The 16,300-nt window shown below is 38.2% G+C and overlaps 1 protein-coding gene across 3 annotated transcripts in view; it reads right to left on the bottom strand.

Moving 5' to 3' along the window:
* DERA (deoxyribose-phosphate aldolase) overlaps positions 1–16,300 on the bottom strand; it is a 228,923-nt gene that overhangs the window by 171,626 nt on the left and 40,997 nt on the right. The window lies entirely within an intron of this gene.

The raw sequence follows: 16,300 nt of genomic DNA, 5'->3' as shown, positions 1-16,300 counted from the left end.
TAATATCGCCTAGAGCATTCTGTTGCAGTTCACATCCTGTTACAAGGAATGCTTAGTTTGCTACCATGAAACTCGTTCTAAGCCTTGGCCCGAGGTCCAGAGTCATAGAGCTTTTTAAAATATCATTATAATGACATGAGAATTACAAATAATTTCTACTCTTCCACACGATGGTTACTTATAAGAAAAAAGAAATTGATCTACCATACATACAGGGGTGGACGACTTCGCAAACTAAAAAAAACAGAATCCGCAGGTCCTTATTAATTCTTCTATTCACACATAATAGGTTCTCTTCTTGGAATACAAAGCAGGACTTTCCTGAGAGCTCTGCTAATGACAATAAAGACATAACAGCTTGCTCCACTATCTGCCGGGGTATGTGTCTATATAGCTGACTAAAAAGTGTTGAGCCTGTCCGGGTAGGGTTGGATGTATGTGGACACAGTCAGCTGCAGAGGGATTCAGAGAAGCAGCCTTGAACCTATTAACACCTGACCCTAGTACCACATCTACCCTTCTGGGGCTCCAAATAGCACCCTGAAAGCAGATTGATTTAAAAAAAAAAAAAAAAAGTATATATACCAAAAAAAAAAACTTACACATAACAAAACAAAATAAATAAATAAAATGAAGGGAAAACATTTCATATTCAAAGTAGAATTTTAGTAAACAAAATCAGTGTAATGAGTATTAAAGTTGTGAAAAATTATTTAACACAGTCTTTTGTCAATGACCCCAGTGGATTTTGGCTCTTACCCTGCAGTGAGTTGGCCACACTCCTTTCTTGAACTTGGGCTATTGCTACAATATGAGGACTAAGATCAGGGCTTTTTCTTTCCTGTGTATGTGTGTGTGCTTCATAGGAAGTAGTTGTAGGAAAGAAACATTCATAATAAGGGTTAGAGTTAGAGTAACCATTTTTTAATGCTAAGAGGAAAGTTCTATAATTCATAGGTTTATGAAAATACATATAAAAGACTAAAAATTGGTCTCATGTCAGCAAACTTAGTCAAAACCATGAAAGTTATAACAAAATGAACAAAATTTGCCTTCCTAGCCCTAGAAAACCTGAGTTTAAAATGAAGCTCAAAAGTGAAAACTGAATACAAATGAAGGCAAATATTTGATTACAAGACACCTGGTAAAGTTTAGAGTTTGTCACTATGGAGAGATGGTACCCTCAGAAGGCTTTTCAAGAAAGGATTGAATATGTTCACACGTCCCTAATAATCGGTAGTTTTCAGATGATCTGAGATGCCATACCCTGCCCATCCTACCTCAAATGTGACAAAACATCTTACCCATACACCCACTATGACAACAAGTGTGAGAATAGGACAAACAGGAAAACACTACATGGCAATAACAATTTATATTCTTTTAACCCAGAGAATGAATCTTGGATGGAATGACATTTCTTGAGTTACTCAATCTAAAAAGAGAAAGTTGTTCTCTTAAGTGACAAGGAAATCTCTTGATCTAAAAATTCAAGAATGCTAATTCACAGTTAACTTCTGATTTAATTAATGATTTTTCTTCCACAGTACAGTGTTGCCATCAAGAGCCAGACAAACGTGGATTTAAAACCCAAATTTATCACTTCCTGTGTGACCTTAGGCAAGTTATTTCTCTCAGCCTCAGTTCCACCCTTAAAGTGTCAATAACAATATTTACTTTATAGGGTTATTACAAGAATTAAAAGGGAGGATGTATACAAAGCACTTTGCACATTGCCTGGCATATTGTAAGTACTCAAAAAGTTGAAACATTACTAAGCTCAGAATTCTAGTAAAATGAGTTCCCGTTAAGGGTTGTGTGATAAAAGTCAAATTTTATTTCATATCCTGTCCCAACTCCTTGTACTGCACTGAAATTTTCTATATGGATTGGTGCTTACAATGAGTGAGCATCAAATAAGGCTTGAAAATATTTTATTACAGCATTTGTTAAAGTGTGTCTTGGCCTGTATAACAAAGTTCTTAAAACATCAGTCCTGATCATATTTATGAACAAAACTACTGCCTTTTTTCTAAACAGTATTACCTTTTGCTATCCAGTGAGTTTCTTCACCTGCATTTAAAATTAACCAAAAAAACCAGATGTATTTTCTGACTCAATTATCAGCCACCTGGAAGTTATGCTCTTTAATTCAGGATCCAAACAGAGTGGCCCAAAAATGGTCACTTAGAGCTTAACTGAATTTGACAAATTTGAAACCAGTGCCTTCTCATTAACTGCTAACTTGTCAAATCATTTTACTGACCTATTTCACCACATAACAGGGTCAAGTTTTTCTGAGCAAATATATTAATCCTTAAAGTTCAAAATTGGGAAAGTTGTCATTTCTTTCTGTCACCATTTGGCCCAGAGTATACCAGAACAATTAAATAAAAAAGAATACCAAATCTGGCCTTTTAAAACATGGCCTGGGCTCCATCAAGTGAATACTTCTACCTGGGCCTTTGAATCTTGCTGAGTGATGCAAAGATGAAGGAATAGAGATTTTCACTAGCATTGCAGCATCAGCAATGGCAGATCCAAGAGTCCAGTGGCCCAGCAGCCACCAGGCACCAGCATGGTAGCTGTGCTGGCCAGTGGGAGCGGCACCAGCAGTGGTCCTGTAACCAAACTCTTCCTATGGTACAATCAGGCTGTGTTCTCTGCTTCCTAGTCTTTCATGGTCCTGCTTGTTTTCCAAACCTGTTTCTCCAGGCTTCCTGATTCAGTGAGCTACTCTATATCCTACTAATAAATCCCTTTTCAGTTTAACTGAATCCAAACAGGTTTCTTTAGTTTTCAACTCATACCTCTAATATAACAAGTATTTACTGAGGCAGTCTTATGCATAATAGACAATAATAGTGTGGGTGCCCTGAATGCCTGGGTTCATATCCCAGCTCTAACCCTGACTGGTTGTTTGATTGGGGCAAATTACTTAACTCTTAATCTTTGTCTCAGTTTCCTCATCTATAATGACATCTCACAGAGCCATTTCAAGCATTACATAGGTGAATACATATAAAGTGCTAAGACAGTATCTGGCACATAGTTAATGCTCAAGGAACGTCAGCTACTCGTTTTCCTGTTGCTAGCAGTGGTGGTGGTACAATTACTATTACTGCTAACTACTTATTAGGTTCAGAGAACAGAGGGACTGAGAAAGCAGGGGACACCACGCTCTACATTTCTTAAAGAACATAAGATACAACCTTTTGTGGGCACTAGAAGAGCAGTCCGGAGGAAAAAAGTTTACTATTTCACAAACAATTTTTTTTCTTAACTCAGAGCCCACGCTCCTTTGGGTAACACAGACTCCTGGGCTAAGCCAGCTCTGGCTACTTGCTAGTTATGAAAACTTGGAGGAATTACTCAATTTTTCTGAGCCCAATTACTTAGGGAGCCTCAGTTTGTTCACATATTTTTGTAAAGACTAAATAATACATGTGACTAGAACAGCAACAGGCATTTATAGGTGTTTAATCATTCAGTACTAGTTTTTCGTTATTTTTCCTCACCTACTTCCAGAAATGCAAAAACAACTTTAAAAAGCAAAACAAAGCAAGCACTGCCTTAATACTTGTGAAGGCATAATTAGAATTTACAGATCTTACATATAAGAAAAATAGACCGCTTCACTCCAACACAAGCCACAGAAGCCACAAAGAAGCATTATCAGTGTCTAGGTAGTTTTGAGCACCTTTATTCCAATGCTAGACATCTTGGAAACTAGAGAGATGACACATGCACATCCAAGCGATTTGATGGCTGAAACATAACCCAGTCAATCTCAAATCATGATGTCCTTTAACATACCCAACTGTCACTTTACTTCCCATATAAATGAGCAAAACAATGGGAAAACCAATGGGTAGATTTTCCCCGACATTAGCAGGAAAGGATAGCAGCAGGATGTAGATTTATATAATCACCACTGGACTATACGTGCAGAGGAAATTACAGGTGATGTAAAAAGATCAAGAGATCTCTTGTTTGAAATAATTCTTTATGAGGAATAATTACTCAAAAGAATGAAAAATCCCGTAAGTTTTCAAAGCGTCTTCCTTCAAAGATGCTCAAAGTGTTTCCTACACATCATTTGAACATCCCTTGTGAGGCAGCTGGCAGTCACTTCCACATTTCAGATGTGAAAAGTGAAATGTGGAGAGATTAATGACTTGCCTAAAATTTCATCACTAGTCAGTGGGAGAATAGGGACCAGAATGCATGTCTTCAAAAGTTGAATACTATTTTATTTCCTCAGACTCTTCTGCCTTTATCCCAGCACACACGCACACCTGCAGGTACACACACGCTGTAGTTAAAATGCATTCTCAAGGAAGCAAAGTGAAGAACTTTGAGTAATAGAGTACTGAAAGCCCAGAACCTACAGGGATGTCAACTCCCATCTAGTTCAAATTACTAACTCTACAGAGGAGCATTATAATCTGATTTCATTCTTCTAGGAAAAAAAAAGTTGAGTCAAAGGAAAAATTCCAGGGCCCGGCTCTGTGGCCAAGTGGTTAAGTTCACGCGTTCCACTGCGGCGGCCCAGGGTTCAGATCCTGGGCGCAAACATGGCACTGCTCGTCAGGCCATGTTGAGGCGGCGTCCCACATCCCACAACTAGAAGGACATACAACTAAGATATACAACTGTGTACGGGGTGGGGGCGGTTTGGGGAGATAAAGCAGAAAAAAAAAAAGGAAAAATTCCATGGTAATTCGGAAACAAAATAATTTTGTATGATTTAATATACTAAAAATAATCTATCAATTGCTCTATTAGGCTTCTGGATGGGATGAGAACAGGCCACTGTGTTGTCATAAAGTTCGCATGTCTGAATCAGGAATTCTCAGCACTGGCTTGCCCATTAATTAGCTGTGTTACTGAGGAAAGTTACTGAACCTCTACAAGCCTCACTTTTTCCCTCAAGATTGGATAAAAGATCTTTGCTTTTACAGTTCAAACTCCTCTCAAGTTCTAGGAATAAATGTAAAAGTAATTCTTCAAATGATTATGAAGATGATTATTTTTCCCTTAGATCCACCGTTAATAATAAGCAGATTTAAAAATAAAGATAAACTTGAGTTACTCTAAAAGCGTAAGCTGTTATAACTGAGACCAAATAGCCTCTTGTTATTCAGAAAGACAATTTTGAACTCTACTTTGGGGGAGCTCTCAGCCAGAGGGGGGTACAAGGGTGCACTCAGTCGTACATTGCCATGGAGGTGCAAGGAAGCTGGGGACTGGCATGTCACTGGGGCCTAGGGAAACTGATGGCTCACACGCTGCCAGATCAAGGCCAGAAATCAAGTGACACCCATACTGGCTGGGAATTCTAGAGGACTTTGGGATTACAACCAGCCTGAGAATGCGGTACTGGGCCAGGCAGACAGTCCACATGGTCAAGAGACTGTTACATAGGAGGAAACTGATCAAACAGGTAAATATACTGAGGATAATGGGAGCAAGATTTCTCACTAACAAGAAAGAGGGATATAAATATAACAAGCGAGAGGGTGAGAATAAACCATGTGATGTTGGCTTGTAACGGAAGTTATTAGTGTGGTTCTAATATAGATAGATAAGTAGATATACATGTATATGTTTTTCTACGTTTGCATTGTGTACAGTGAACATTCATCTATGTCCTAGATCTGTCCGCTGAGAAGGCCTAGAAATAATAACATCCCTACAGCAATGAGTACACCCAGCACCCACATCGTCCTTTCTTAATAACAGTCTTTGATAAAAGGAAGCAAAACTTTTTGGAAAAATAGTGGATTCCAGGGCTGGGGCAGAGAAAGTCAAAGATAAGCCTGAAATATCTTTTAGAAGAATGCAAGGAAGTTCTCAAAGAATAATGGAAACATGTCAAAAGGACAGAGTAAACAACAAGTGTTGGAGAAGATGTAAAGAAAAGGGAACCCTCATACACTGCCGGTGGGAGTGTAAACTGGTGCAGCCACTATGGAAAACAATATGGAGATTACTCAAAAAATTAAGAATAGAACTAGCAATGATCCAGCTATTCCACTTCTGGGTATTTATACAAAGAACATGAAAATACTAAATCAAAAAGACATTTGCACCCCTGTATTCATTACAGCATTATTCACAATAGCCAGGACTTGGAAAAAACCCAGGTGCCCATCAATGGATGAATGGATAAAGAAGATGTGGTATACATAAACAATGGAATACTACTCAGCCATTAAAAAGATGAAATCTTGCCATTTGCAACAACATGGATGGACAGTGAGGGTATAATGCTAAGTAACGAAGTCAGACAGAGAAAGTCAAATACAGCATGATTTCACTTATAAGTGGAAGATAATAAAACAACAAACAAACAAAGATACAGAGATTAGATTGGTGATTACCAGAGGAGAAGAGGGGAGGGAGGAGAGCAAAAGGAGTGATGGGGAAAATGTATACAATGATGGATGGTAATTAGTCTTTAGGTGGTGAACATGATGTAGTCTACACAGAAATCGAAATATAATGATGTATACCTGTAATTTATGTAATGTTATAAACCAATGTTACCTCAACAAAAATAAATAAATATGGGTTGGTCCTGTGGCCAAGTGGTTAAGTTCACCTGCTCCGCTTCAGCAGCCCCGGGTTTTGCCAGTTTGGATCCTGGGCACAGACACGGCACCACTCATCAGGCCATGCTGAGTCGGCGTCCCACAAAGCACAAACAGAGGCACTCACAACTACAATATACAACTATGTCCTGGGGGGCTTTGAGGAGAAAAAGAAGCAGCAAAAAAAAGAAGATTGGCAACAGATGCTAGCTCAGGTGCCAATCTATAAAATAAATAAATAAATAGACAACCAAAAAAAGAGAAAGATAAAAATGATAGAGGAAGCAGTCTGACGCAGCTCCCACTTGGCAAATCTAGGGCAACTGGAGTAACAAAATAAATCATGAATAGTAATGGGTTATAACCAATTGAGTAAAATAAGAATCCATGAGTTCTTACAAACAGAAAGGAAGAAAGGGAGGGAAGGGAAGTTAATGCCAACTAAGAAGTATAAAAGAAATGATGGAATTAGAAAATCATGGGGCCGGCCCTGTGGCACACCGGTTAAGTTCGCACATACCGCTTCTCGGCAGCCCAGGGTTCACCGGTTCAGACCCGGGTATAGACACGGCATTGCTTGGCAAAAGCCATGCTGTGGCAGGCATCCCACGAATAAAGTAGAGGAAGATGGGCATGGATGTTAGCTCAGGGCCAGTCTTCCTCAGCAAAAAGAGGAGGATTGGCAGTAGTTAGCTCAGGGCTAATCTTCCTCAAAAAAAAAAAGAAAAAAGGAAATCACCATTTGGCAACTATCACTAACAACTGAAGAATTATCAATGAATGTTAAAACTACTAAATAAAAGCTAGATGAGGAACAGGATAGTAACATAGTCTCAAAATATCTCCATTCATAATCTACATTATTTATTAAAATACAAAATATTTAGTAACTTTACAATAGAGAAACTTGGCAGAAACCATCTTAGCCAAGTAAAAAAGTAACATCATCAATAATGGGACACATCAACATCTTAAGACTTCTGAAATAATGCACTGAGAAGAATAGAGCAAAATTTCTATGGTATTTCTGCCAAAAATATATAACTTGAATTGAATCATGAGAAAACATCAAACAAACCCAAACTGAATATAAATAAATATATTTAACAAAATAATAGGTGTCTATTCTGCAAACCCAAGGAAAGATTGAGGACTGTCCCAGATTGAAGAAGACTAAAGAGACGTACAATTGGTTCCAGACCCAATAAAGAACATTATTGAGACAATCTGCAAAATTTGAACAAAATCTGTGGATTTAACAGAAGTATGATATCAATGTTAATTTCCTAATTTTGATGGAGTGCTGTGGCATGTACAAGAGTATCCTTGTTTTTAGAAAATACACTCTGAAGTATTTACGAGCAATAGATCAACAGGTCTGCAACTTAATTTAAATAATTCAGAAAATTATACATATATATATGCACACACACACACAAATACAGAGAATAGAAAGAGAGAGAATGAGAATGATAAGGCAAAAAGATAAATGGGGTAGAATTTTATAACTGGAGAATCTGAGTGAAGAGTTCTGTGTACTATTTTTGCAACTTTTCCGTAAGTTTAAAACTATTCAAAAATAAAAGTTAAAGAGACACGTTTGATATGTTGCTGTAATTTATTTAGCATCTAGGTATTTTCCTTTTGGGAGGGCTTTGACGTTATGAACCATTCTATGGTGTTTAAAAAAAAAGAAACGTGATTATAAACGGTATATATTATTTTATAACCTGCTTTTTTCCACTCAATATATTACAGACATCTTTCCATATTAATAAATATTGGTCTGCAGCACTTTTTTTTAGCTTGTTAGAAAAACCTTTTTCTTTTGAGGTAACACTGGTTTACAACATTATATAAATTTCAAGCGTACATCACTGTATTTCAACTTCTGTATACATTGCATTATGTTTACCACCAAAAATCTAGTTGCCATCTGTCACTATACACATGTGCAGCACAGTTTTTAATGGCTGCACAATGTTCCATTGCATGGTCATAAATAATTTATTCAATCATTTTTCTATTATTGGATACTTAAGTTCAGAGTTTTTGCTATACTGCAGTAAACGTCCTTATGGTTAAATCTTTGCATATACCATGACCTTATTCTCTAGAGCCTTTTAATTTTCTGCTCACACACTCACATGTAACACATGTTCGCTGTTAAAAATTACAGAAACTGAAAATTCCCCATTTAAAAAAAGAAAGAAAGAATAATTCTTGCACATACTTGAAAAATAATAATTTGGAAGGCTATTATAAAAGATGACTGACAAATAAAAATGGAATTCAAACTCCACAACTGCAAGTTAGTCAGAATAATGCCAAATTTAACAAGACACATACACCAGAGAAGTGGGTGGCATGGTGATGTCACATTAAAAACCTGATAACAAATGTTTTGACTTATAATGAGGTTTTCAGAAGTAGCGGAAGTGTGTGTACCAGAAACCCAGGATATATTACATGGTAGATGCTTAATCAATATAGTGGCACAAGCAGCAGAGGAGTTGTCTCCTGTCTGTTCCCCCCTCATCCCTCCTGCCACTGCCACAGTGATGAGGAGAAATGGAGGTCATGACCTGACCTTCTGCTCATCATTCCCAACCGAAAAACAAGTGAGGCTGTGCCGGTGGAGTGTTCCCTGACAGGAATCAGAGAACACAGCCACACTGGGAAAGGCCTGTGTGCATGAGAATGTAGATCCAAGGAGGGGAGGGGGTCGTACTGCATCTGTTTCAAACCAGCGGCCAAAACAGGCTGACAACTGGCTGTTCCTTCTGCCTCCCCATGTCAGCAGGAACTTCTATTTATAGCATTTTACTTCTATTTAAAATGATTTTATTTCTCTCCAGCTTCTACCTAAAAGGAAAGTATATTCTTAATCTTAAAAGTATATTCCTTTTTTTTATTGTTTTTCCCCAAAAACAAAAGCCCCAAAGCCCCCCAGTACACAGTTGCATATTTTAGTTGTGAGCCCTTCTAGTTGTGGCATGTGGGACGCCGCCTCAGCGTGGCTTGATGAGCAGCACTAGGTCCGCACCCAGGATTTGAACCAGTGAAACCCTGGGCCACCGAAGCAGAGCACGCAAACCCAACCACTTGGCCATGGGGCCGGTCCCTCGAAAGTATATTCTTAATTGCTATCTGTTAAGTTTTCTGGAAAAACACTGCTATAGACATAGAAAACTACATTAGTAAAGCTTTCATGCTTAGAAATTATGATTTAAGAGAGAATCCAAAGTGTTTAAAGACTATGTTTCCTATCTAAAAGTCATAAAGTAGGTTTCCTTTTATATTTCATGCTATTCAAAGGCACTTAAAAAATAATTGTTAACGAACATATCTAAGCAATTATTTTTTGAGTACCGGAAAGATGTTCAACACTGCACAAGAATGGCCTGAAAATAACTCTCAAGATAATTATATGTACAATAAAACACTTAATATAAAATCTCACAGAACCTTTTAAACTAAAAAAGTCACAAAATGTTCAAGAACAATTTTCACCCACCCAAGGCAACTGATTAATCCTGTAAGACTAAAACAGAGATGAGCTAAAACACCAGGTAGTAAAATGACTTACAGGAGATAAAACACATACATTTTGTCAATAGTATTTGAAGTTTTGAAGAATCATAGCATAAAAACAAAAACCATAAAAGCATACAGCTGCCATAAGTATCTCCAGAATTTTTCTGTTATAAACAACCCCCAAAACCGAGAAAGCACAGTTTATGGATTATGTGATTCCTTCCCCAAAAAGTGTCTATATATTTAGAGATTGCTCTTCTCATAAGATATTATGATGAACAGCTCTACAAAACAAAGAAAAATACCAATTTCTTTTAAGACTCTTTCCACCATCCTTGTGTAAAAATAAGCAAATAAGAAAAATAAATTGTTGCTCAAATTCAAGATTTTCAGGATCCACTTGCATAAAAGATGCTGATAGACACTGTGGTTTTGGCCCAAATATTACATTCTCTCACCCTAAAATTCCTGCTAGCCATGAGGCATGTATTGCATAAAGGAAGTTTAGGAGAGCAACTCAAGGCTGAAGAAATGAAGGAGGTGAAAGGTACATGAGACTCTGGATACAGGAGACAATACTTCCAATTGCTACAATGAACACACTATCCTGGAAAAATATCACAGAAGAAGCCACCTTTGGAGTCATGTCTGCTGGTGATCCAGTGTAGAATGGGTTTCCAAAAACTAGTAAAGCCAGCTCTAGGTCCTGAGCTCAAGGAACTGGAAGATTCCTGAACGAGGCAGAATCTGATAACATTTTGATGTCACTGGTAATATATCAGGTAAATATATGCAGCAGAGAGAGGTCATAAAAAGTAGAAAATGAACACCCCTGTATATTTACAGAGCATGGAACGCATTCAATTTCCAAAACCTGCTCAGTAAGATTTACAAGATGATGAGCCCATTCTAGTGAATGCTTTCTGCAAAGAACTGTTTAAGGAATGCAACTTAGATGTCAACTTCAATTATCATCATTAAAAAATACTGTATTACAAGTACTTAATCATGGGAATAACACTCACAGACAATGAAAATACCAAATATAAAATCACAGGCCATAACAGCTCTAAAAGAGTGCAGAAATCTTTAAGTCTTAGCCCCTCATGGGTAGCTTCTTTAAATGGAGGCAGAGAGAAGTGAAATTTGCCCAAGGTCTAGATGTAAATTAACAAAATTACAAAGACTGAAACCCAAGTCTTTAGAGTTCCACTTCATTTCCTCAATACACGTGCTATATGGTTACTTCTCTTGACAACATACTATCATCACCAGGAGGAGGAAGGAAAAGAGAAGAAATGGCAGTTGGCATGTAGGGATTCATCTGGACCAAGCAATAGGATGATCAGTTTACATGCATTATCTAATTTAATCCCTACTACAACTCCATGAAGTAGATGCCATTATTCCTACTTTACAGAGAAGGAACAGAAGGCACAAAAGTTAAGTAACTTGTCCAAGAGCAAGTGAAATTGCTGTGAAAATCACTTATGTTACTTATTAATGGTAGCACCAGGATTCCAACCAAGGTCTGTCTAATGCAAAGACTCTGCTCTCAACTATTCCTGGTCGCCCGGGGCTATCCTCCCTTGTTAGTCCTCAGTGTATTCATTCTGAGTAAGTTCTGGGTCTGACTGACTCCAATGATGATTGGCCTATCTGGCTGGCTGGCTGGGTAGGTGCCTGCACCTCTCTCTCAGTCCAGCACAGCACCGCCCCTCAAGCTGCTATCTTCATCCCAAGCACAGCCTTCCCAGGGAGAGGAGAAGCGACCTTTTCCCAGAGCACAGAGATAGATGTACTTTGTAGCTAAACTCACCAGGGTAAGTTTATTCCTTAAGCCGCCTGTTGCAGCTAACTGCAGATATAGCCTAAATAAATAGAAACACATGGGAAATAGAATTTGTACTAACTAACTGATACGTAAATTCAACAATGCTTCAATTGTCCCGCACCTAAACAAGTACTAGAAGTATGTTTAAAAAAAAAATGGTGTTCCAAGTTGGTGCTTCTCTACAGCTCTAGGTGATGGTGGGGGGTGAGGGTGATATCAACACCACCTGGGACAATTTTCACAGTATATGAGCCTATCTTTCCCTCACACCCAACCCCCAATTCTGAGATTACACTTACTCAAGGCAATGTGCTAGATTCTGCGAGGAGAGGAGGTGGGGCAAGTAATTTGAAAATGTTTTTCAGGTAATTCTGAGAACCAGCAACACATTTCACACCCTATCCAGTTAAAATTACTGTCCTGATGGGGCCAGCCCGATGGCCCAGAGGTTAAGTTTGCACATTCCGCTTCTCGGTGGCCCGGGGTTCACCGGTTCGGATCCCGGGTGCAGACATGGCATGGCTTCACAAGCCATGCTGTGGTAGGCATCCCACATATAAAGTAGAGGAAGATGGGCACGGATGTTAGCTCAGGGCCAGTCTTCCTCAGCAAAAAGAGGAGGATTGGCAGTAGTTAGCTCAGGGCTAATCTTCCTCAAAAAAACAAAAAATTACTGTCCTGAAGTTAGATGATGTACATTTCTATGCCAAGATTGAAAGGAGTGAGGGAAGTACCGGCAGGGAAGGACAGGGTGCCATAACCACCTAAACAGGATCTGACAGTAAAAAGCTTAACAGCAAAGGACCAGGCAAAACAACAACCAAAATGTTTAAATAAATGAAAAGATATGTGAAGCCAAAAAGCACAGCAATCTGGACTGTTAGCTATGGGGCAAGTCATTTTAGAGATTTCAGTAGCTCCTGAGAGCATCACCTTATTCCACGATAATACAAGCACTGACACAACAGTTCTGAATGATCTAGAAAAAATTAAATACTATATAATAGAAAGTGTTAATAAAGTCAAGGAAACGTAAATATTTTTTAATGGATTTCTTGCTAAAATGGCAAGATTCTCTGATTTGGTCAAGATTTGCTGATTCTGAATGTCTACTTATATGAAAATGATTGATGAAAATCAACATGGTTTAGTGGGGAAAGGGAACACGTGTTCTGGAGTCAGGCAGAGGCAGATGCCTGTGTTCAGGAGGTCTGGTAGCCTTCAGTATAGGGAACAGAGCTGAAATCAGTGAGACTAGGTTTCCAAGGGAAAGTGGGCAGAGCTTGAGGAGAAGTTTGAGAGTTTCTTGGGAGAGAACCTGAAGACCACTAACACTTCAGGGATGACAGAGGAGCTTGCAAACAAGATGCAGGAGTCACCAGAAATATGGAGGAAAAGCTGAAGAATGTAGGGTCACCAAGGCCATAACAAGAGAGTGTTTCCAGAAGGAGGAAATGGTCCACTGTGTCAAATGCTGCTGAACAGTAAAGTTAAATAAACAACTAAACAGTATCCTCTGGTCATGGTGAAATGAGTGGCCATTAATATCTTGGTTAGAATGGATTCAAGTGAAACAAGTACAGAGAACTCTTAAGAACAGGAAAAAAGGCTTAACTGGGGATGAGGAGGAATGCTGGCATGTGAGCTTTTTTAAATGGATAAGAAAAGCTTAAGTTTGTTTAGATGCTGATGGGAACTAGCTGGTAGAGAGGCAGGCTGAAGATACAAGAGAAAAAAATGGCCAATAAGTGGAGCAACGCCTCTGAAAATGTGGGAGAAGACAAGAGCACAGCATAGCGGAGGGACTCGACTTAGGACAAGGAGAAAAGGAAGCAGCAAAGGAAAGCAGATTTGATGCAAGAACCTGGAGGGAGTTCCTGTCTAATGGTTTCTATTTTCTCTGCAAAGTAGCAGGTAGGTTGTCTGCTGAGAGAGGAGGAGTCTCAAGTGGGTGGAAGAGTTATAAGTTCGAGGAGAGTCAAGATTTTAAATCATCCCCAAGGAGAACCCAAGAAGAAGAATACAAGCCCTCTCCAGTCTCCTCTTTGGGTTCACACTCTAACCTGTGAGCCTTGTGACCAGGAGAAATGGTGAGGATGCACTCTGAATGGCCAGGTTAAAAAATGGGGTTCTGTGTGCTTTAACCAGTGTTACACACCTCAGTGCACAGAGCAGAGGGACCTGGATTTGAATGGGTAACAGCCTAACAGACATTTCCATCAGCAAATACCAAGAAATCAATTTTAGACTCTTATTTTAGTCAACAGCTAATATTAAAATATGACACTGATAAATACAATACGTAATCAGATTGAGAGCTAAAATTAAGACAACCTTCTGCAGCGGAAAATGTCCTATGTCATTAAAGGTTTCTATTTAGAATTAAATTTCTAGTATTAAATGGCCCTTTTCAGTTTGTTTTGGGTAGAGAAGTTATTAACACCATAAAAAAGAGTTAATAGAAAAGTATGGTCTAGGACAAAGATGTGTTATTATATTTTGCATGAATGCCTGTTTTGGGGAAATTATCAGTTCTTAAAGACAACCATTAGGGATTGCCAATTACATCAAAACTCATCTCCTATTATATGTTATTTTCCAATTAGTAGTATATTAGTAGTATTCTAAAGACAAGAGTACAAGTTATAAAATAAAATATAGTTCTACAACTGCTTAATAAAAGACATCAAGGGCATATAGTTTTTTATCCAACTAAATCACATAGAGTTCATTTCTAGATTTGTTTTAAATATTATGCCTACTCATTTTTTTCTCTTACTCTAGCTGTAAATCTTAACTTAAATCTGTGACTAGAAGCAGACAAGCAGAATTAATATATAGGGACAAGGAATATCTATTTAAAATAAACCTTTTAAGAATGATTGCAATTGGCCAAAACACATATAGACCATAAGGAACAAAAATTAAAAGTACAAAAAGATATTTGTGGACTGTCAACAATTTAAACCTAGGAAGGATTAAAAATGTTGATGAGCACTGATGAGTGTAAGGCAATGAGAATGGCCTTACGTTTTTTCTAGATCAATCAGAACTGCTGTGTCAGTGATTGTATTATCACATTATATATGAGGTGATGCTCTCAGGAGCTACTGAAATCTCAGATGACTTGCCCCATAGCTTACGTCCAGACTGCTGTGCTTTTTTATTTTGCATATCTTTTTATTTAAACATTTTTGTCATTGCTGTTTTGCCTGGCCCTTTGCTGTTTAGCTTTTTACTGTCAGATCCTGTTTAGCTTGTTATGGCACACTGTTCTTCCCTGCCTGTATTCTTCCCTCATTCCTTTCCATCTAGGCATAGAAATGTATACCATCTAACTCATTAATAATAGATGAGAATGGAGCTAATACTCCAAGCTAAAAGACTACACTTTCCAGCTTCACTTGCAGCCAAGTATGGCCATGTAACTCAGTTTGGGCTAATGAGATGTAAGCAAAATCATTGTGTGAGATTTTGGGATAGGACGAGCCCTTCTGTCCTGCTGTCTACAATATTAGTGCAAAGGCTGGAGCTTCAGAAGCCATCTTAGACGATGGAGTGCCCTTGATGGAGTGCCGGCTCTGGAAGTGGAAGATAAAAGTAGCCTGGAAGAACTCTGTGGGGCTGCACAACACCCCCTGAACACAGCTACTTCCAGACTTTATATAAGAGAGTTAATCCTTCAGTAATTAAACCACTGACTGAATCTTTGCTACTCTATCACTGAAAGCAATTCTTTTCTTTGCTTTGCTTTTTAATTTTTTAATTTTTTAATTGCAGTAACATTGGATTATAACATTATATAGCTTTCAGATGTACATCGTAATATATTTCAAATTCCACATAGATTATGCCATGTTCACCACCCAAAAACTAATTATAGTCCATCCCCTCACATGTGAGCTCAATCACCACTTTTGCCCTACCCGCCTTTCCCTATAGTAACCACCAATCCAATCTCCAGTGCTATGTGTTTGTCGTTGTTTTTATCTTCTACTTATGAGCGAGATCATACAGTATTTGACTTTCTCCCTCGACTAATTTCACTCAGCATAATACCCTCAAGGACCATCCAAGTTGTCACAAATGGCCAGATTTCATTTCTTATGGCTGAGTAGTATTCCATTGTGTACAAATACCACATCTCTATCCATTCATCCCTTGATGAAAGCAATTCTTAATGGATAAACAATGAAATCAGGATTTAAAGACAATAGGGTTGATTGAATGATGGATAGAAAGAGCCACAGCAAGAGATATTGGCAAGTCCAACAAGTAGGTTAAGGAAAAATACATTAAATATAATCCTATTTTTTATTTAAACTTTTAAAAA

This window comes from Equus przewalskii, chromosome 5 (genome assembly GCF_037783145.1).
Source record: "Equus przewalskii isolate Varuska chromosome 5, EquPr2, whole genome shotgun sequence".
Lineage (NCBI taxonomy): Eukaryota > Metazoa > Chordata > Mammalia > Perissodactyla > Equidae > Equus > Equus przewalskii.
This window is presented reverse-complemented; position numbering and strand designations above follow the sequence as displayed.